General features: G+C 37.9%; 1 long non-coding RNA gene and 1 other non-coding gene across 3 annotated transcripts in view; both read right to left on the bottom strand.

Annotated features, from left to right (window-relative positions):
- The window catches only part of LOC113924155, a 311,104-nt gene that overhangs the window by 40,542 nt on the left and 246,523 nt on the right, over positions 1–24,039 (bottom strand). The gene's annotated exons all lie outside the window — the stretch shown is intronic.
- LOC113926043 lies at positions 20,027–20,133 on the bottom strand. Its single transcript, XR_003521129.1, has one exon. It is a non-coding gene; the product is annotated as a U6 spliceosomal RNA (small nuclear RNA).

The raw sequence follows: 24,039 nt of genomic DNA, 5'->3' as shown, positions 1-24,039 counted from the left end.
CTTGCTCTGTCCCCAGGCTTCAGTGTATCCCATCATGGTGAATACTTGGGGAAAGATAGAGCGGGTGGGTACAGACTTTGGCTGAGATGTCCTGTGGTTTTCATCCTTCATACTGGACTACATAGTGCTGTGAAGATTCATTAGAAGCTGGCCAGGTTTCTACACGCCTGGTCCTTATCTTGGGAAGATTCCTCCTCTTCTCATCCCTGGTAGTGGTAAAAGCAGGTTCCCCAGGGCTCATAACTTGTGGGATTTCAGTTCATTTTAGTTTCTTTGCATATTCTTTGCATAGTTTCTTTGCATATTCCCTGATTTTTTTTTTTTAAACTCCATTTTGTTGCTTACCCAGATTGTTCTAGTAGTTTGGGTCAAGTGCCACTCTCTTGTTACTTTCTACATACTAACTCCAGTTGGTGATTAAAAATGAGTACTACTAATTTGATCTCATGCTCTGGAACACTATGAAATTCTCAGCCAATTTCAGGAAATTGTAAGGAAAAAGCCAACATGAAAATTTATCTATTTCTAATCTCCTTTGTTTCCATACCATGTTCTTCTTTCCTACTCAGTGTTTGCTTTGAAATTCCAGTCTGTTTCTTTAGTACTATTCTTTGTGCTGATATCCTCAATTGATTTGAATGTACCATTTCTACCTTTAGGCCAGCTTTTCTTTTTATAGGGACATATGACTCTTATTGATCTTAAATCTTGGCCTATGGTCATTCTCTTCTCTTTTAAAACCCTTCCCATTTCTTGGCAACTTCATGCAATTACACAGTTTCTACTGATGATTTTTTTGGAAAATTATGTTTCAAATAATGTATGGCCCCATGGATCTATCATATAAGTATGTTGCTATGATTAATTAACACACACTTTATCAATTGTTTTTACTTGATTGAATTTCCTCAAATCTATTTACTGAGAATAACTTCAGAAAAGTTGATCTACTCTAGGAGGTTTCCATCATTATGTTTTTATGTTACTCTAAATTTTATAAACATATTATATAGTTTAACACTGATTACTTGATAATTTATAGATTAAGAAATTTTTATTCTCACTATTATTGAAGTGATTAAATATTTGATGCAACACTTCAAGCACAGACATTCAATTCAATCATTACATATAATTTAAGTGTGGAATTGTCAAAATGAACGCAAGAAGATGAAATCTTCTCATTAAAGCTAAAATGTAGCTATGCCAAAAAATTTACCCACCTTGTAGAAGGTCCATATTCTAAAATATAGTAGCAGCAATTAGAGATTAAAGTGCACAAAGCTGGGGTGCCTGGGTGGCTCAGTCGGTTAAGCATCTGCCTTTGGTTTAGGTCATGATCCTGGGGTCCTGGGATCGAGCCCCGCATCAGGCTCCCTGCTCAGTGGGGAGCCTGCTTCTCCCTCTCCCTCTGCCTGCCTGCCTGTCTGCCTACTTGTGATCTCTCTCTCTCTCTCTCTCTCTCTGTCAAATAAATAAATAAATAAACAAAATATTAAAAAAAAATAGACTGCACAAAGTCAGTAGTGGTGCCTAATTATGTGATGTACTTATACATATTGTGGAATGAAATAAAAAAGGGGCGGGTTGGTTAGGAGAGAAATACCATATAATTTCATTCAATAAAATACTGCTTAGCTACTTTTTAATCTAATTAAATACTGAAATTTAAATATTCATTTCTCCCATACACCCCATTATTACTCATTTGCAGGGAACAAATGGTCAAGAAATATTTAAGGTTTAAAAAATATGTGAGAAAAATGTGAAATTTGTCTGAATTCCACATGTCTGAGCCTCACTGATTACTGTTCAAATGGGTATTTGAATGTATGTATGCGTGTGTGTGTGTGTGTGTGTGTGTGTGTGTGTTTGTGTGTGTTTTAATCACACTATAGTCCTCAGTTAATCAGAGGAGGATGTCTAGTTTAGTCACTATGCATTTTTTTAATTCACCAGTTTTCGGAAGAGGGGAGAAAAATCCCATTCCCTTATAGCACGTGGAATATTTTGAGATGAACAGCTCCTTAATGAAGAGTAGAATGAGAATTATGATAGGCTATTATCTAGGGAAATGTCCTAGTAAGGAAAATAGGAGTTGTAGAAACATCTGGGTTGGATTTTCGGCATAAGCAATCAGATGTTGTGCTCATGAAGCACAACCTTCTTGGGGAAGCAAACCTTCCCAAAGAAAACACGCTGAATCTGTCTGCTTTTATTAATGTGCCTCACTGGTGAATCTTCAGTGGTGATGGATCACCCTCATTTAAGGAATGATGTGCTGGAAAAATGCATTATTTTCAAGAGTAACAGAGTGGATTAATGCAAGTGTGTACTGAAAAAAAATTCAAAACTCTCTCATGATATATGCTGATTTTTGGGTGTTCCCCATTTGCACGGCTGTTTAAGCAAGCACTCTAAATGGAAATGCACTTGACATTTTTGTAACTGGACGTGATCAAACAACATTAGAATTTAGCTGATTTTTCAGAAAATTATTAAACCAATTTCTTCCTCGTTTCCAATACTTGCAAGGGGAAAAAAAGGAATAAAAGACGTTTAATAAAAATTGACACTCAGATGGAAAGCTGCCTGGGAACAATGTAAGGAGGTTGATTTCTCTCTCTTTTTTTTTTCTTTCTCTCCCTTCCTTCTTCTATCACAATAGTCCCGGGCTGCATACATCATCAGAGGAGAATTTTGATCACCTGTTTCCAGGCCTTGTTAAAGCAATTCAGGATAAATGTTCCATAAGGTACCTTGAGACTGAGTTATGCTTGCCATTAATGTTTATGTGACAAGGACTTGTTAAACAGAAATATTCTTAAACGCCCTGTAATAAGTGATTTTGGCCTTGCGGTGCCTAGTGATAGACAACTGAGCTTTAAATTCTGCCAGGGAGGTAAGAGATATCACGGTAAGATGACTATGTCTGCTGCACAAGATCACCAGGCACAATGGTTATTATATTAGCTGGTACAAGTTAGGGTGTCCTATGAACCAGGCTGGTGACAGGAAACGTAATTGTTAGGCTGTTCGGAGCTTATACCTGCAAGAGGATTCCTGCCGTTCTACTGAAAACCAATTTTTTTATCTACTACCGCATAATAAATTACCACAAATTTAGCAGCTTAAAATAACACGTACTTATTACCTAACAGTTTCCATGGTCCAGAATCAAGGCACGCCTTAGCTGGGGCCTCTGCTTTAGGGTCTTGAAAGGCTGCAATCAAGGTATCCGCCAGGGATGGGGTGTCATCTGGGGCTTGGCTAAGGAAGGCTCCACTTCCAAGCTCACATTGTTGTTGGCAGGACCCAGTTCCTTGCTGGCTGTTGGCTGGAGGTCCCCCTCTGTTCCTTGCCATGTTCATATGGCAGTTGGTTTCATCAAAGCCAGCAAGAGACAGAGCTAAAATGAGACTCTTCTGGAAGATGGAAACTATAATTCTACATAACCTAATGACAGAAGTGACATCCATCACCTTTGCCAGATTCTGTGGGCTAGAAGCAAGTCATAGGTCCTGTTCACACTCAAAGGGAAATGACTACTCATAGGTGTGAATACCAGGAGGCAGGGAACACTGGGAGCACATCACATTCACCAAGCCCCAAAGTATTTCTCTAACTTTGAATTCAGTTACATCTAAATAACTTGGTACTCCTGCAAAATTCTGTACAAACATTTCTGTGAAGGAGAATTTTGTAGACTTAAGGAATTCTAAGTGATGTATTATGAAGTCAGTCTAAAAGTTAGAGAACATATATTTTCTGATCCTTCTCCACTCTTTGCTAGCTATATAACATAGGATAATGTCTAGCCTTCCACACCTCCATTTCCCACACGTGAAATAGAAACATAATGCTTATCCTGCCAATCTCACAAACATATTCTCATAATTAAATGACATAAACAAAAGAAAGTGCTTTGAACAAATAAGTTGCTTAAAACTGTAAGATCTATGTGCAGGTGGTCTAACTTTCCCCAGATTTCATTAGTCTGAGATCCTGGATTTAATAATGACTTGATGAGTTTTGATTCCATAGTTCACTACAAGTGATTCCAAGTTCACTGCATCTCCTTGGAAATCCTCCCTGCCCCCTACCCCGAGGGTTTTTGTGAGCTTCCAAAGAATATCTCATATTCTGATAAATACTCTCAATCAGAGGCCAGATGCCATCTACAATGTCCTACTTTTTCTCCTGCCCTGGGCTGCCTGTGTGGGATCCTGGGAATCTGCTGGATCCACTGTCTTCTCAGGGAACAGTGCCCTAGAGCTTCGGACGTGGTAGATCTACAAGTTGAGGGTTTCAAAGGGCCAATGTAGTACATATTCCTCCTTCCCCTCAAGTTTAGAGCCAGTTGAAAAACAGACACAGGAGTTTGATAAATATAGACTAAAATATTAACTTTATTCGGTGGAGGTGGATTAGAAAACACACTTTGGGTTTGTGACTCTACACAGATCTCCTAATAGCAACTGCGAGTTCTGACCTTGGAAAACTCTTTTTAGGAATACAGGCTATGCAGGTTGTTGATGAAGATAAGCTGCAAGGAGAAATCATAGTCTCATCTCCACTGAGCCCTGAGAGCAGGGACAGAGACAGCAAGGCCCCCAGGGCATGGGCTGCTTGCTCACCAAGTGAAAAGCAGGAGCCAGTAGGCACCAGATCCTCCTCATCTCACCAATCATGTCAGCCAATCCTTTTTCCATGGAGAGGAGGGACTAGAGGAAGGACAGAGAGGCTGGAGGAAGAAACTCACATAAACATGAGAAAAATGAAATAAGACACCCCCTAACATTGTGGATTGCTCTAAGGGAAAGTTGGAGACCAACTGCTCTTCTTGCTGAGAAAGGTTGTTCTAAGATAGAAGGTATCAAGCAGTGCTCATTTTGTCTGGTCAAGAATCTGAGAAAAGAATGGGTCAGCCCGGGTATAGCTCTGCTACCCAGTTGTAATAAAAATGAAACATTATTGGCATACTGTGATTTACTCCCTGTGAAATGGACTGGGCCACGGGCTGGAAGTTGATAAAACTAAACCAAATGGCACCATGATACGCCAACAGCAGCAACTCCTTACTAACATAGTTATATTTCTGTCAATTCTTTTTGCAAGGTCACATACTTTGGTTAGTTGAAAGTCAGTGATCACAGTTAACTGAAAACCTGGAAATAATAATACATGGTATGGTGCTATTTACTGAGACTGATTTTCTTCTTTTATTATCTTTGTCAATAGCTTACTGTGCCTCCCAAGAAGTTTTAGAAAATCACAAGAGGGCTAAAGATCAAGTACCAAAGAAAAGTGAAATGGTTTGCAAACGACTTTCAGAACACCAGGTCTGATTCAGATGATGGAAATGAAATAGTAAGTGGAGTTGTTTTTTAAACAATATTGAAGAGAAAATCAATTTCTCCTTGACTTCATTAAATGTGCAGTGAATACAAAAATGTTTTATACCTGTTTGAAGATGTAACACATAAAACCAACCAGTCCAGGGAACTCTTATGCCCCCTCAAGTTCTTAGGAAAGCGAAATGTTTGTTATTATTTATGGGTCACTTCCCTTAGCTTCATATCCATCGGGCCAATCTTAAGGACAGACTCTCTTTGCTCTTGCCTTCCAAAGAGTATGGGTTGGTGAGTGTCTCTAAGCCTGAGTATTTCCCAGGAAATTCTTAGTCTCTCAAAACTAGGCTTCTCTACTCTTCAAGTTTCCCAGTTCTGTCCCAGAGTATCAGCAGCTTAAGTTCAAGTCAGGACTTCTCTTACTCCCACTGCTCTTCTCCACTTCTCATCAATAATCTCTTGGAAATAAGTCAGTGGAAACGGAAATGAGGTGACAGGATTAAAATATGCTCACTCAGCACTTTTTCTATATTTGCCATTGAGGGAGAAGGCAAGTTCTGTCATTTCGATGAGATCATTTAATCTCTATAGGTAAAAAGTTGGGATTACCAGACACTAAAAATTTGTCATAATTTGGCTTATTTTCTTGTAGTGCCCAGCTGCCTGTGTTTGTTGGGTAGTTACACAATCACGAGGGTTCCACAAAGCTGGAGGAGGATTCGGATAGAACATTTTTTTTTTTTTCTCCAGCAGGGTGAGCTCACATTTGAGATTTAAAATGCATTATATTGCAGGTGTTGACCCAATCCTTGCTAATGCAGAGGAGAGTGCACCCCCATGACAGGAAAGGGAGCTAAAAATGTTTCCTGCTGTGCTTATAGCTCTGTCATCACTGTCCATTATTCTTTGTAGATGGTTTTATTGCCTGCTTTGGTCTATAACTCTTCCGCTAAGCAGTTCTCATCTCAAAAACAACTCAATCATCCACCTGTCCATCACCCATCATGAGTTCCATTGTGTCACTAGATGGAAAATTGCTGAATAAAATATCTCACTTTTAATACAGAGCCAAAGCAAGACAATAAAGACTGCACTTTGATCTTTCTCCAAAACTAACAGTGCTGATTCTAACCAGCCTCTACAATAGATGTTGCAGCAGCTGAGGATATTTATACCAATAATACCATTCTTTGGATTGTAGTCCTGATTTGCACCTCTCCTCCCAATGCTGGGCAAAGTTAGGACTAGAGGAAGCTCACACATACAGCAACTAAGAGGGTTTGGCTTGGGATTTCGGAGTTTTCACTTATTTCTTGTCTCCTAAAATAATACCTTCAAAACATTGTATGGGCCAGGATAGCATAAGGAACTGCACCACGGATCATTTTTATAAAGTCACTCATGCCCTGTCTTTTTGATCAGATCAATGGAAATTGGACATTTAGAGGAGACTGCTGAGAAAGGAAATAGATTACCAATAATGCTAGAAAGTTTTACTTCTAAAAAACAAGCAAAAATGCCCCATTCTTCTTATTTTTAATCTAGATTTCAAGTTAAATTATTACATTTATGTGTTATATACTCTCTTAATGCAAAGCCCAATTTTCTGAAAAAGACTCAAATGAAGACTGCAATCATCAGGGTTTTAGAACTTCTGACAACAGCCAGGATATCCATGCTTACCCTCAAGTAGTTCTTAATTTTTTAGTCACTGCTTTCCTATTTCAGTGGTAGTCACAGAAACTTGCTGAATATCCTGGACAATGCAATCAGAGCACAACTCTGATTAGTCACGGGCTCTGTGAGGTTATTAATTTATTTGTTCCAAATAGAGATAATACTTCAACCGACATAGATTGTTAAGTTCTGGGCCTCTAAGAAGCTTATAGCCGCTCATCTTTCTTTTGTTGCCATTAGGAGGCTGAGAGCCCATATTTAGGGTGTGAAAAATCCTTAAAATGTGTTTTTTTTAAACTCACCTTAACATAGCTCTCTCGTGTTTGAGCTGTGTCTGCCCCACTTTCCAGAGTGAGGATGTATGCACGCACAAATGCATATACACGTATGTGCACACTGCACATTCTATTTTGTATATTTTGCATACAACAAATGTGTTTGGAGTTTGAATTGGACACCAATTAATGAATTAACTGAAGACTGTGAGCATACTGATGGCTTATCTCAAATCACCTTTCCATTTGGATTAAGTGTGTGCTACTGCCATTGTTTGAAATCTCCTGATAGATGGTGCTGGTGGTTTATTTTAGCATGCTAAAAATGGGTCAGATACTTCTTTCTTCTTTTTTCCCCCAGATCTCATGGGTTTTGTTTTGTTTAATAGATTCATTCAAAATGTGGGATCTTGCCCTTGGTTTCTAACGAAGTCTTTTGTTAAGTTCAAGCCCAGTAATCACAAACAATGTGGAAGGTAATGGTGTGTGATAGACATAGTTTGCTCTTCTAAGGATTTCAGTTACACTTCAGTTTTTATATTCAGCAAATGAGAGTGCCCTTAAAATCTCTCATCTGTATATAAAAGTGAGTAAAAAAAATTGAAAAGAATAGAAGCTATACCCACAGAATTTATGATGGAAATATAGAGAGCAAGATGGCATTGGTCCATGGAAGAGAGAGAAGTACGTTTTTAATATTTTTTACAGAAAAATAAAAAAACCTTCAGGTTATATTTTGCATCACATATGTTTAGTGCAGATAATTTCAAAGAATGTGTGATAGTAGTGGTGTCATAATCAGCCGGTGAGGAGGGAATGTAATGATTGAAGTGCATAGGCCCCTTCACCCTCCCGGCCGTCCAGCCCAGTGCTGTCTCTATGGCCACCCTCTGAAGGTTCCTTCGCCTCCAAGTACCGGAAGTTCAGGCAGCCCTCTCCAGGTGAGTGCTCTGTGTTCCCTGCCGTCCCTGACCTAATAGCCTCAGGCTCACTGCGGACACTCTGGATGCTCTTGGGTCTCCTTCCTTACTCAACACGCTCAGGTCTGGACTGCGTTCGGATGTCAAAGTCCTAATTAAAATTCTTTAACTATCAGGTGTGGACTTTTTTTTTTTTTTTTTTTTAACTGCAAATCTAGTTAGAAAATAACCGAGACAGAGAGGATTTTGGCTAATTTAAGCTATTTATTATTCTTCCCTGTAAAAAGCAATGAGTAATAAAGGAGGAGAGGGACAAGAACAAAAGCTGCTAGCTCATCATTCCCGGAGTCAAAACTTGGAGGTGAAACCTGGGTAGTCTTACACACTCCACTGGCTGTGGCAGCCACCCAGTTACAAAGTGAGAGCAGGGAAACATTAGATTATTATTCTTAGCCTTAGGGTGCTAAAGAATAGAGTGGGGGTCCTTTTGTCCCCACTTTTTTGTCGAGAGGCTGTGCCCATCCTTCTGTTCTCCCGAGGGGATCTCAAATATGCCACGGTGGCATAACAATTATTTTAAGCTGAAGGTATTTCAGTTTCTTGAAATCTCTTATCTGCCTAAAAGCAGAGCCTCCCAAAAGAACTCAATTGTCATAAATCCCCTCCCAGAGAGCGACCAGGAAAGACTGATTCTTATCATGGGAGACAAACAAAAGAAGTCAGCAGCACACCGAAAAGACCTTTTCACAAAACTATCATCTTGCCCATCTGTTCTGCTAAGGGCCTATTTATTTTACCAAGAAGTCATTTGTTTTCCCCCAAGTGTCCTTTCTCTATACACCACCTTCTAAGAATTTATTTTTCTTCCATAGGTGTTCTCCCTATCCCCTTAGTCTATGAGCCCTAAATTATTTTTTTAAAGATTTTATTTATTTATTTGACCAAGAGAGAGTGCGAGAGAGCACAAGCAGGGGGAGCAGTAGAGGGAGAGGGAGAAGCAGGCTCCCCACGGAGCAGGGAGCCCGATGCGGGACTCGATCCCAGGACCCTGGGATCATGACCTGAGCCGAAGGCAGATGCTTAACCGACTGAGGCACCCAGGCGCCCTGAGCCCCCAATTCTAACCACCACACTGAGTCACATTTCTTGGTGAACTTCCTTATGTTTTTTATTTAAATCATTTTTTTTTTCTCTTTCTAATCTGTCTTCTGATAGTTTCATTCACAGGTCCCCAAGAATTAACTAAGAGGGTAGGGGAGAAGTTTTTCCCTGAGAATAGGGCTTTATGCTTAGGTTTACCAATTTTAGCAGAAGTTCTGTCATTTTTCTTTAGGTGGCTTCCAGAGACCAATGTATTACAGAACTTCATGCATGTGCATTTAAAAAGGTGAAGTCATAACACATATCCTCATATGTATACATAAATTAATTCCTTATAATTTTCACATATGTCTATTTATATAAAACTGTTCTTTCTGAGATAACCTTAAAACACAGGTAATCACAGGGAAATGTGTTTAGTAAAAACTCTGGAGTCTGGTTAATGAAGATTCTTCCCAAATCCTTTCTTACTGCAGAAGCCAGTGATTCAAAAGGAGATTACACTTCTAATAATGCTCAGAAAAACTTTAAATTCAAGTTCATATTACCAAAGACTTATTGATTTGGTATTTTCCTTCCCTTTCCATTTGTTCATAGCTTGAAGTCCAAGAGAAAGAGATTTGGCTCCCATTTTTATTCCTTTCTTATTATCTGTTTGTGTTAGACCCTGGGTAGCTAACTAATGGATGGTAATAAAAAACACAACATCCAAGCAGCACCTAGCAAAGGGCATATGGGTATGGACATGTGAAAATCTGAACTTAAAATGAAATAAAAACAAGACTGACACTGCACTGTCTGGAGTATCCTTCATTCTGCAATAGGAAGCTGGATAGGAGTCTTTTTTTTTTTCTTTCATTTTAGCGAAATGTCTAATCACGTGACTCCCCATAGAATAGTCTTCATGATATTGCCAAGTCATTTAACATGGTGTTTAAACCTAATTATCTCTCTTCCTCTACTCCTTTATAACCCCATCATAGTGCCTATCACATTCTATTAGGATTTTCTGTTTACTTTTCTGTCTTCCCCACTAAATTAATATTCCGTCAAGACAGAAGCATTTAATGTCTCTATCCCCAGAAATGAGCACAAATTATATCTGTATGCCAGCACCTAACTTGTATGTTTAGCACACAGCAGGTGCTCAATATATGTGTATTGAATGGACTCCTAGCTGGAATCCCTCCCCTGATCTTTCTGCCTGCTTAGCTCTTATCCTTCCATTAATATTAACTTCAAAAAATTATCTTTGTAATTCCTAGCCTGGTCTCACAGGCAGAATTAATCACACACTAATCTTTGCCTCTATGTGACTCTCGGCACAGCACTAGTATTACATTTAAACACCATATTTTTAATTGTTTGTTTCTGTTTCTCCTTTCAGATAAGAACTAGGTCTAATTCATTTTTATTGCCTGAATCTAGCATTGCGTGTAACAAAAAAAGAATTGCTGAATAAATGTCCGTGAAATGAATAAAGGAACAATCCCCATGGCAGGAAATACACGAGGTTTTGTTTCCCTAGAGCTATGGGGTGGAATCGTGTCCCACAAAATAATATGTGGATGTCTGACTTAGTACCTCAGAATGTGATTTTATTTGGAAATAGGGTTCTCGCAGAAGTAACTAGTTAAAGTGAGATCATGCTGGAGTAGGGTGGGCCCTTAATCTAATATGACTGGTATCTATATACTAAGGGGAGACTAGACACTCCGGGAAGATGGCCACCGAGACAGAGGCAAAGATTAACATTGTGCTGTAGCAAGCTGAGGAGCACCTGGGGCCACCAGAAACTGGAAGATCCAAACACAGATCGTCCTCTAGGGGCTTTGAAGGGCGTATAGCACTGTCAACACCTTCGTTTTAGACTTTGAACCCCCAGAACTGTGAGAGAATAAATTTCTTTTTTTTTTTTTTTTTTTTATTTATTTATTTGAGAGAGAGAGAGAACGAGTAGAAAGCACGAGAGGGAAGAGGGTCAGAGGGGGAAGCAGACTCCCTGCTGAGCAGGAAGCCCGATGTGGGACTCGATCCCGGGACTCCAGGATCATGACCTGAGCCGAAGGCAGTCGCTTAACCAACTGAGCCACCCAGGCGCCCGAGAGAATAAATTTCTTTTGTTTTCAAATAGCCAGCTTGTGATACATGGGTGGGGCAGTGCTAGGAAACTAATATACCTAGTATATTTATAACTGTCATATATTCCCCCACAAAAATAAGATTTGGAGTATTCCCTAAAATGGAATTGGTTTAGACAAGAGAATAAAAGCAAATGTGGTATTTAATGATTGCCTCTGTTCTGTAAGGTACGAAATGGTGTTGATGGTCCCCCAACATGGCATCCACCAGAAATGCAGGTGAACAAATGAATGAACACATATTTACAAGTTACTGGGTATTAGTAACCTATAGAATGTAATGCCCTTTGTTTTTAAATGTCTCAAAATTGGGAGGAAACTGCCTTGAGAATCATCAAAAAGTGATAATACCTTATTTACTTGGAATCTTTAGTGACTGGAGGCCACAAAATAGAAGACCATAGATTCATCTATCATCTATTCACTCATTCTCCCCCGTTTTCGGAGATATAGCAGTGAATGATACAATGAAGTTCCCCTCTCCTGGAGATTGCGTTCTACTGGGGTACAGCAGAAAAAAATAAAATATAAGACACGTTGGGTGATGCTTTGAAAGAAAATGGGTAGATGGAGATGGAGATGGAGAATATCACAGCAAGGATGCTCTTTTAGTTGGGATTGTCAGATGTCTTTCATAAGATGGGCTTTGAATGGAATGAAAGAATGAGCCATTTATATATGACTTTATATGCATAGATATGTATATATCCACATATATGTTATATTACATATATATATATATATTCCTTTGTGTGAGCTTGTTGATGGGTTGGTTGTAAACAGAGGAGTAATATGATTTGACATAGGATTTCAGTGTCCTTTTTAAAATTTTTTTTAAAGACTTTATTTTTTGTTTGAGAGAGGAGAGACTGAGTGGGGGAAGGGGCAGAGGGAGAAGCCTGCTCCCCGCTGAGCAGGGAGCCCAACAGGGGGCTCGATCTCAGGACCCTGGGATCATGACCTGAGCCAAAGGCAGACGCTTAATCGACTCTGGCACCCAGTCACCCAGGATTTCAGTGTCCTTCTGGCTGTTGTAGGTGAGCATCATGGGGTGAGCAAGGGTAGAAGTCAGTGGAGACTGCAGTAATCTACTTGTAGGTCAGGTCATGGTGATTTGAACTAGTGTGAGAAGTGGTTAGAATTGGGATGTATTATGAAAATGGAATCCAAGATTTGCAGATGAGATATGCATGTAGCCATGAACTGATTTTGGCAGATGAGTAAACATTGTGGTGAAGAAGGGAATGGTGAAGGTGAAGTCGAGGCTGCTTCCTAGGAATTGAAACTAGGAGGGGACTGACTTAAATTATCCCTTCCTCCACACAAAAGCTGGTAGGTTACAGAGAGAAAATGATAATGTGACACAAGGTGAGGATTTCATCAATGCTGGTTCTCTTCTATTTGGAATATTCTGAAAAAGATATGAGACCCCAAAATGTGTCGAAATTAGAGAGCTCATTACCAGCTCTAAGAAACTTGTATTGGATAGAATACTGTAGAAGCTAGGCAGAAAAGTCTTAACAAAAGTAAATCAGTAATTCAGAGTCTCTTCATACACCTTAATTAATAAAGGAAGGGGTTTTGAGAAAATCTGTTGCACACTGGCACGTGATTCAGACAGCCTACGAAGAGCCCATGAAATACATTTCTGAGTTATCTTCAAGTAGTTTCTATAAATGCAGGGCTCTCAGGAGAAAAGGAAGTGCTAGAAATATATCTAGTGAACTCTGAGACAAATGGAGCAGACCAATTTTGTGACTGATTTCACTCTTTTTCCCATTTCAAGCCAAATGCTCCTAAATAAGGGCCCATTCGGTCAATAATGAATTCCCATGATCATGTATGTATTTGAAAATATGCTTTAATTTTTTCAGTTATCTTTACTTTTCATACTTTCTTTTTTTTTTTCCTTTATACTTTTTCACAAAGCTTTGAAGAATGAACCTCTGTTGAAAACAATCTAGATCTCAAATAATCCCTCTTTATCCTCTTTCAGTTCGGTATTACCTTCCTTTCTTTGGCTGTCCCGTCCCAGCCGCCTAGATGACTTGCCTCATTTCAGGCCATGAGTCTTGCCCTTTACACCTTTCAGGCCATCATTAGTCATTTCAAAGATTTTACAGAGGAATGATAAAGGAAACTGTTATTTGAAGGACTTAGGTCTGTGCATTATTTTGGCCTTGACGAATACCCATTGGTAATGAAGACTTCAAAGGGCCTTCATTAGGGCCTCAGAAAGGAACAGCGGGGGGGAAAGTTAATTACCTGGAGCCCCAAATCCTATTTTCCCTTTAACAACCCAGGGCTGCACTTTAAAGGCAATCAAATGGAGTGCCGTTTGGCAAATAGTCAGCCTTTCTTGAAATGCTGAGTGTAATTAGATGCTCTCCTGTCTGTCATTAAAGACAAATTGTTTGTAAATGGTTAACATTTGAGGGCTGCACCTTGTCTTCAAACTTTATCATAATTATATTGCCAATATTGACCAAAATATTCTAAACTGAGAAATGGGAGCTTATGGCAAGGCTGATTGCTTGATAATGAATTACTGCTGTTCTTTTAAAAAGCCTCATTCTTTATTTATTTATTTTGTCTCCATTTTCTTTAGGGGTTTTGATATTTGCAATCCAAATTTACTAGGAAGAAGTCTTCTGTGGAAAGAATCATCCACCCCCCCACCCCCCCCACCCCCGCCATAGTGGCTATTTTTTTTCCTAACTGGGGCTGTGAACCATTGAAAGAAAAAAAAAAAAAAAACAACTTTCAACCCTGTCCAAAATCCACTGGTTTGAAAGAAACCCAGATGTCATTAGTGTGTCAGTGCTCCCTGATGAGAGATAAGGATGAATAAAGCATTTTTGACTTTTAAAGGAGGTTTTGAGACTGTGATGTCATCAGCTTCTATGCTTGATAGTGATTTACATCATTGTACTGCAATTTATTGCGCTACTCTTACTCAGTTGCTAGTCACCCTACATAAAACTAAGAAGTCCAGAAAAAAAGGGCCCAAGAGCCATGCTCTGACCTTATGGTGATAACTGATTTAGACTCTTCATCTTTTAAATGGTCAGTTTTCAAACTGCCACTCATGCCTATGTCATTAGTACTAGTCCAGTAGTTTCTTTCATCCCAAGTACCTAAGGGGCTTTAGGACAAGTTTTTTGTTCAGAATTCTGAACAAAATTATATGTGATGTTCCTGATTGTAAAATAGAGACCACGTTGTTTTTAAGTGGTAATGATCATCATTAAAACTGAATGGTTCAAGGTGCAGATATCAAATCTATTACAGGGATAAATAGCATAACCCAAATGCTCATTTCTCCATTGTCTGTCTAATAAAACTTCTATTTACTAATGAAGAATAAGCTATAAACAGTAACTTAGCAATGAGTTATTTAGAGGTTACTGCATGCTAGGGAGTGTTGCTAGCCCCTTTTATATATTTTCGGTTTAGTATTCACAATAACCCTATGAAATAGATATTATTCTTTCTCTTTCATAAATGAAGAAACTAAGGTTTGCAGACATTATTTTCCCTGGACCTGCAACTAGTAAATGGCAGAGCCAGAAATCTAAGCTATGTTTGTTTTCAAAGTCATGTTCTTTCACATAGACAATTATTACCTAATTCTCTAAACATTGTATGCTATTATTTTCCACTCTTCCAAAAACAGCATTATAAATACTATGGAAATACAATATTGGAGGCTCTTGACAAACTATGTACAGGAAATCAAGTTAAGTCACCTTCATTGTTAACAAAATTAATCTTTGCTACTATTACTAACTAAAGTTAACTACTTAACTATTGTCTATATTTAATGTGTGTGTCCTGAAATTATAGAGAAAATCTAGAGTGGGGATTTGCAAACCATGGCCCCCTAGTTGATGCCTGTTTCTGCAAGTAAAGGCATATTGGAACATGGCCAGCCCCATTCATTTATATATTGTCTATGACTGCTTTCACAATAATATTGTGAAGGGCTTCAGAATATACTGTTATGGAACCTGGACTGGATCTCCCAGTGGAAGAACCAAGAGGCACTCGGAGATCTTGGAGGATAGGAGGTTTATTTTAGGCTGGTGGGCTCAGAGGAGAGTGATCTCCAAAGGTCTGAGCCCTGAGCACAAAGTGGGTAATTTATACACTTCTACTTCCGCATACTTGGTACTTTTGGCACCTGAGGGAAGCAGGGCAGGGGGGAGAACCCCGAAGAGCCCAGGGGCAGGGGCTGGGACTCCTTTGCTGGCTCGGTGGGCCACCTTAAGACACAGATTTCCCTTATCAATACTACTGTGACATAAGGATTATTTTGAGCTGAAGACATTTGAGAGTTAAGAGATGTAAAAAAGGCTTTGTCTGAACTCCCCTTACCTGCCTAAAAGCTAAGCCTCCCCAAAGAGGAGTTATGACTCCTCAACTGTCATAACTCCCTTCCCCAGAATTTCATAACCAGGGAAGATGACTCCTATCAAGAAGTCAGCACTGGGATAAGAAATTGCCTAAAAAGTAATTGTTACAAAACTATCATATATCCTATCTATTTTCCTAAGGGTCCATTTATCTTTCCTAAGAGTGATCTGTTTTCCCATAAGTGCCCCTTCTCCTCCAACTTTTCCCACATTAAGATGGTATATAGGCCCCAAATTCTAACCCCCTCTTTAAGCCACATTTTGTGAGCTGGCCTGTGAACAAACAAGAATTAACCTTGTCTTTTCTCTTGCTAATCTGTCTTTTGCCAGTTTAATTTGCAGGCCCTAAGTACAAACTTAAGAGGGTTGAGGAAAAGTTTTCCTCCCTGACAAATGCAATGTCAAATTGTTGCAACAGAGATCTTGCGGCCTACAAAGCCTAAGATATTTTGCTTTATCTGGCATTTCAGAGAAAAATCTGCTGACCTCTGGTGAGACTGACAGATCATTCAGAAAGGGGAAATAGATCTTCACTACCTTTTAGCTTATTTCACAATGAATATGAAGTTTACATGAAAGGGCACAACCGTGTTATTTACTTGCAAATAATTATGTAGATGCTGGAGGAAATTTATAAGCTTGTTTACTGCCATGTTGGCAATGTGGCCCTTGGCAGTAAGAACCTGGATGGCTATTTCTTGTCTTAAAGGAAGTTACTGTATCATTGTTGTAAAATCTCTTTCTATCAAATGTGCCTAATTTAAGTTCCAATCAGATATCTAGTGTGTAGTATACATGTAGACACAATAAATATTCAAAGACATCATCTAGGGCACCTGGGTGGCTCAGTCGTTAAGCGTCTGCCTTCGGCTCAGGTCATGATCCCAGGGTCCTGGGATTGAGTCCTACATCGGGCTCCCTGCTCAGCGGGAAGCCTGCTTCTCTCTCTCCCTCTGCCCCTCCCCCTGCTTGTGTTCCTGCTCTCGCTGTCTCTCTCTGTCAAATAAATAAATAAAATCTTAAAAAAAAGACATCATCTAGAAAATTATTGTTGTTTAATTTCTATTTTTAAATTGTTACAGAGTTTGATTATTTAATAATTACCTATGCATGCTTCCTCTTCTGTGAATTATCTGTTCAAATCTTACTGACCTCCTCATAAATATTTATAAATACTCTATATACATGATTATGTACTTTTAATGCTCTGTGCTGCCTTTGTGGAAAGATTTTTTTAATGCTAGTAATATTTATCTACATTTCTGTTTCTGAGATTTTTCAGTCACTTATACTTCTAGAAGTTCTTAATCTATCCCGTAATTTTCTGTTAAATTATATTTTCTTATAATATGCTATTGTTTGATTATTTTCCTATGAGTTCTTTATTCATACATATAGATTTATGTAGGAATTTATTAAGTGGTATGACCCACCACAAACACACACACATTTTACTTTCACCATATGCTAATAGCCACTATTTCCACCACCACCACAACCAACCAAACAGCTAACCAAATGCCTTGATAAAAAAAGGCTTTGCCTTTCTCTTCTGGAAGAAGGTAGACGGCTAGGGACTCAGGACCTGAGGAAGAACACAGTGGTGGGTGTCTCTGCTTTTCTTTTTATCTCTTGTATTCCAAACTTGGAGCAGAAGATGCCAGCCACCCAGAAACAAACTTCATCAGAGTTAAAAGAATTGAATGATACAGAAGCTGTTCTCTGACCACAATGGAATCAAACTAGTCAAATAAATAAAGTTAACAGAAAAATCTCTAAACACTTGGAAACTAAACATATTTGTTAATACTCCATGAGTCAAAGGAGTTGACTCAAAAAATACATGGAATTGAAAATAAAAATACAGCATATTAAAATGTGTGTGACAGAGCTAAAGCAGTATAGCTGTATAACCAATAAGAAAACGTAATTCATTATTTTAAAACAACCCACATAGAAATCCTCATGCCCAGATTGTTTCACTGGAAAACCCTACCAGAATTTAGAGGCAGTAACACCAATTTTGCACAGTCTTTTCTAAAAAATAGAAGAGAAATTCATTCTATGAAGCTAGTATTACCCTGATACCAAAACCAGATGACAGTATAAAAAAGAAAACTACAGACCAATATTCTTCATGAAAATCAATGCAAAAATCCTTAAAACTATTTGCAAGTAGACTTCAGCAATATGTAAAAATAATTCTACTTCATGACCAAGTGAGGTTTATTCCAGAGATGCAATGATGGCTCAAATGCAAAAATCAAATATCATCTACCATATTAAGGCAAAAGAAGAAAAATCACATGATCAATTAATACAGAAAAATAATTAGAAAAAATTCAATACCAGTTCTTGATAAAACTGTCAGAAAAGTAACTATATAGAGAAACTTCCTCAACTTGATGATGACCATCCATATAACAGTAAGGAAACAAACTGGCATGGCTAACCTTATACTTAATGGTACAGAACTGAATGCTTTTCCTCTAAGATCAGGAGGAAAGCAAGGACGTCCACTCTCACCACACTTATTCAACATAATGTTGGATATTCTAGCTAGTGTAAGAAAGTAAAAAAGGAAAATAAAAACAATATAGAACCAAAAGGAATACAACTATCCCTATTTTCAGAAGACATGATTGTCTGCATAGAAAGTAAGGAATCTACAAAAAACTCCTAGAAATAATAAGGAGGGTGTTCAATACGGTCACAGTAAATAAGAAAAATATCAGTCATATTTCCAAATACTAGAAATGAGCACAGGGTCACCAAAATCAGTATAATTCCATTGACACTCACCTCCAAAATTATATACTTAGGTATATATCTAACAAAAAGGATTTGTAGGCTGAAAACTCTACAAGGTTGATGAAAGAAATCAAAGAAAACCTAAGTAAGTAGAGACATATTGTGTTTGTGGATCAGAAGACTCAACATAGTAGATATGTCAATTCTTCCCAAATTGATGTAAGTTTTAATGTAATTCCTATCAAAATGCCAACAAGGTTAGTTTTTTTTTTGGTAGGTATTAACAATATCACTCTAAAATTTATGTAGAAAAACAAAAGAACTAGAATAAAGCAATTTTTTTCAAGTTGACATTTTATTTAAATTTCTATATATAAATTTACATACTTAAAGGAAATAAAGTTATTTCTTATAAGAAAGTCTAAATGTTGCCAAGAAAGCAATCTTTGCTCATCTTTCAATTTCAGTGCCACTGAAATTTTTTTTTAATGTTGTTTTCGAAAGACAACTCAGTTCAACTCAAGTAACACCTAGATTTTATTTAAGTCAAATAATACTTAGATTTCATTTTAGGAATTATCAGAAGATCACTGACAAATGATTTTTTACCTATAGTAATCCAAGATTTCAACTCAAATTTAGCAATATATTGTCTTTATATACTCCTAGCTTTGATTCATTCCTTTTTCTTAAAGGTTTTATTTAAATTCCAGTTAGTTAACATACAGTGTAATATTAATTTCAAGTGTACAATATACTGATGCAACACTTCCATATGCTACCTGGTGCTCATCACAAGTGCACTCCTTAATCCCCATCACCTATTTAACCCATCTTCCACCCACCTCCCCTCTGGTGACCATCAGTTTGTTGTCTATAGTTAAGAGTCTGATTCTTGGTCTGCCTCTCTATTCTTTTTTACCCTCTGCTCATTTTTTTGTTCCTTAAAGTCCGCATATGAGTTAAATCATATGATATTTGTCATTCTCTGACTTATTTCCTTAGCATTATACTCTCTAGCTCCATCCACATCATTGCAAAATGGCAAGATGTGATTCTTTTTTATGGCTGAGTAATATTCCATTGTGTGTATCACTTCTTTTTTTTTAAATTCAATTAGCCAACATATAATACATTATTAGTTTCTGAAGTAGTGTTCAATGATGCATCAGTTGCATATAACACCCAGTGCTCATCACATCATGTGCCCTCCTTAATGCCCATCACAGTTATCCCATCCTCCCACCCATCTCCCTTCCCGCAACCCTCAGTTTATTTCCCGGAGTCAAGAGTTTCTCGTGGTTTAGCTCCATCTCTGATTTTTTCCCATTCAGTTTTCCCTCCCCTTATGATCCTCTGCACTATTTCTTATATTCCACGTATGAGTAAAACCATAAAAATATGGAACACTACCTGAATTTGCATGTCATCCTTGCACAGGGGCCATGCTAATCTTCTCTATATTGTTCTAATTTTAGTATGTGTGATGCTGAAGTGAGCACTATACCACAGCTTTTATCTTTGAGATAAATACCTAGTAGCGCAATTGCTGGGTCATAGGGTAGTTCTATTTTTAACTTTTTGAAGGATCTCCATACTGTTCTCCACAGTGGCTGCACCAGTTTGCATTCCCACCAACAGTGCAAGAGTGTTCCTTTTTCTCCACATTCTTGCCAACGCTTACTTGTTTCTTGTGGTTTTTGTTTTGGCCACTCTGACAGGTGTGAGGTGATATCTCATTGTAGTTTTGATTTGTATTTCTCTGATGATGAGTGATGTTGAGCATCTTTTTATGTGTCTGCTGGCCATCTGTATGTCTTCTAGGAAAAATGTCTATTCATGTCTTCTGCCTATTTTTTAATTGGATTATTTTTTGGGGGATGTTGAGTTCTGTAAGTTCTTTTTATATTTTTTTATATTTATTTATTTTTCAGATATGTCATTTGCAAATATCTTCTCCCATTCTGATAGCTGCCTTTTAGTTTTGTTGTTTCCTTTGCTTGCAGAAGCTTTTTATTTTGATGGAGTCCCAGTAGTTTATTTTTGCTTTTATTTCTCTTGCCTCTGGAGACATGTCTTGAAGGAAGTTTATGGCTGATGTCAAAGGGATTACTGCCTGTGTTCTCCTCTAGGATTTTGATGATTTCAGGTCCCACATTTAAGTCTTTAATACATTTTGAATTTAGTTTTGTTATGGTATAAGAAAGTGATCCAGTTTCATTCTTTTGCATGTTGCTGTCCAGTTTTCCCAACACCATTTGTTGAAGAGACTGTCCTTTTTCCATTGGATATTCTTTCCTGCTTTGTTGAAGATTAATTGACCATATAGTTGTGGGTTCCCTTCTGGGTTTTCTATTCTGTTCTATTGATCCATGTTTCTATTTTTGTGCCAGTACCATACTGTCTTGATCACCAGAGCTTTGTATATAATTCAAAGTCTGAAATTGTGATGCCTCCAGCTTTACTTTTTCTTTTTCAAGGTTGCTTTGGCTCTTCAGGATCTTTTGTGGTTCCATACAAATTTTAGGATCATTTGGTCTAGCTCTGTGAAAAATGCTGGTGGTATTTTGATAGAGATTTTATTAAATGTGTAGATTGCTTTGGTAGTGTAGATATTTTAAGAATATTTGTTCTTCCAATCCATGAGCATGGAATGTCTTTCCATTTCTTGGTGTTCTCTTCAATTTTGTTAATCAGTGTTTTATAGTTTTCAGAGTACAGGTCTTTCACTTTTTTGGTTAGGTTTATTTCTAGGTATCTTATTGTTTTTGGAGCAACTGTAAATGGGATTGATTCCTTAATTTCTCTTTCTGTTGCTTCACTATTGGCATATGGAAAAGCAACAGATTTGTGTATGTTGATTTTGTATCCTGAGACTTTATTGAATTTGTTTATCAATTCCAGCAGTTTTTTGGCGGAATCATTTGGGTTTTCTACATAGAATATCATGTCATCTCCAAAGAATGAAAGTTTGATTTTTCCTTGCCGATTTGGATGCCTTTTATTTCTTTGTGTTGTTTGACTGCTGTAGCTAGGACTTCCAGTACTATGTTAAATAACGGTGAGAGTGGACATCCCTGTCTTGTTCCTGACCATAAAGGAAAAGCTCTCAGTTTCTCCCCATTAAGGATGATATTAGCTGTGGGTTTTTCATAGATGGACTTTATTATGTTCAGGTATGTTCCCTCTAAACCTACTTTATCATGAGTGGATATTTTACTTTGTCAAATGCTTCTTCAGCATCTCTTGAAATGATCAAATGGTTCTTATCCTTTTATTAAAGTGGTATATCATAGTGATTGATTTGTGAATATTGAACCACCCTTGCAACCCAGGAAAAAAAATCTCACTTGATCTTGGTGAATGATTCTTTTAATGTATTGTTGGATTCTGTTTGCTAGTATTTTATTAAGATTTTTTGCATCCATGTTCATCAGGGATATTGGCCTGTAGTTCTGTTTTTTTAGTGGAGTCTTTATCTGGTTTTGGTGTCAGAATAATGCTGGCCTCATAGAATGAATGTGGAAGTTTTTCTTCCTTTTCTATTTTTTGGAATAGTTTGAAAACAAGAGGTATTAACTCTTCTTTAAATGTTTGATAGAATTTGCTTGTGAAGCCATCTGGTCCTGGACGTTTTGTTTGTTGAGAGGTTTTTGATTAGTGATTCTGTTTCTTTGCTGGTTATTTGTCTGCTCAGATTTTCTATTTCTTCCTGTTTCAGTTTTGGTAGTTTGTATGTTTCTAGAAATGTGTCCATTTCTTCTAGGTTGTCCAATTTGTTGGCATGCAGTTTTTCATAATATTCTCTTATAATTGTATTTCTGTGGTATTGGTTGTTATTTCTCCTCTCTCTTTATGATTTTATTTATTTGGGGCCTTTCTCTTTTACTTTTGATAAGTCTGGCTAGTAGTTTATCAATTTTATTTTTTCAAAGAACCAGCTCCTGGTTTCATTGATATGTTCTATTTTTTTTTTTTAATTTCTGTATGATTTATTTCTACTCTAATCTTTATTATTTCCTCCCTTCTTCTGGCTTTAGGCTTTGTGTGTTCTTTTTCTAGCTCCTTTAGGTGTAAGGTTAGGTTATATATATGAGATTTTTCTTGCTTCTTGAGGTAGGCGTGTATTGCTGTATAATTCCCTCTTAGGACAACTTTTGCTGCATCTCAAAGGTTTTGGACCATTGTGTTTTCATTTCCACTTTTTCCACATATTTTCTTTGATTTCCTGGTTGACCCATTCATCATTTAGTAGAGTGTTGTTTCGCCTTCATGTATTTGTGGTCTTTCCAAATGTCTTTCTTGGGGTTGACTTCTAGTTTCATAGTGTTGTGGTCAGAAAAGGTGCATGGTATGACTTTGATTGTTTTATACTTGTTGAGGCCTGATTTGTGACCTAGTATGTGCTCCATTCTGGAGAATGTTCCATGTGCACTTGAAAAGAATGTGTATTCTGCTGTTTAAGGATGAAATGGTCTGAATATACCTGTTAAGTCCATCTGGTCCAGTGTGTCATTCAAAGCCATTGTTTCCTTGTTGATTCTCTCTTTAGATGATCTGTCCATTGCTGTAAGGTGTTATTTCTCAAAATAAATAAATCAATTTCTTAAATAAATAAATTTTCTGTTCTCTTTTTCTCTCTTCTTCTTCTGAGACTCCTATAATATGAATGTGACTTTGTTTGATGGAGTTACTGAGCTCCCTAAATCTATTCTCATGTTGCATCATTCTTTTGTTTTGTTTGTTCAGCTTCATTATTTTCCATTATTTTGTCTTCCAGGTCACTAATTTGTTCCTCTGCTTCTTCCAGCCTGCTGTTCATTGCATCAAACCTGTTTCCAAACTCATTTATTACATTCTTCATCAGTGACTGATTCTTTTTTAACTCCTTTATCTCTGTGGAAAGGGTCTCACTAACGTCTTACTCTTGTTTTTTTTTTTTAAAGATTTTATTTATTTGTGAGAGAGAAAGAGAGACAGAGAGCATGGGAGGGAGGAGGGTCAGAAGGAGAAGCAGACTCCCCACCGAGCAGGGAGCCCGATGTGGGGCTCGATCCCGGGACTCCATGACCTGAGCCGAAGGCAGTCGTCCAACCAACTGAGCCACCCAGGTGCCACTAACGTCTTACTCTTTTCTCAAGCCCAGGGAATATTCTTATGACTGTTGTTTTAAATTCTCCATCAGGGGTGCCTGGGTGGCTGAGTCAGTTAAACATCTAACTCACGATTTCAACTCAGGTCATGATTTCAGGGTCCTGAGATCAAGCCCCATGTCGAGCGACATGCTCAGCATGGAATCTGCTTCAGTTTCTCTCCTTCTGCCCCTCCCCCTGCTTGTGGTCTCTCTCTCTCTCCCCCTCTCAAATAAATAAATAAATAAATTCTCCATCAGGCACATTACTTATATC

The sequence above is a fragment of the Zalophus californianus genome, chromosome 2, assembly GCF_009762305.2.
Source record: "Zalophus californianus isolate mZalCal1 chromosome 2, mZalCal1.pri.v2, whole genome shotgun sequence".
In the NCBI taxonomy this organism is placed as follows: Eukaryota; Metazoa; Chordata; class Mammalia; order Carnivora; family Otariidae; genus Zalophus; species Zalophus californianus.
The sequence above is the reverse complement of the archived record's forward strand: the minus strand, read 5'-3'. Positions and strand labels throughout refer to the sequence as shown.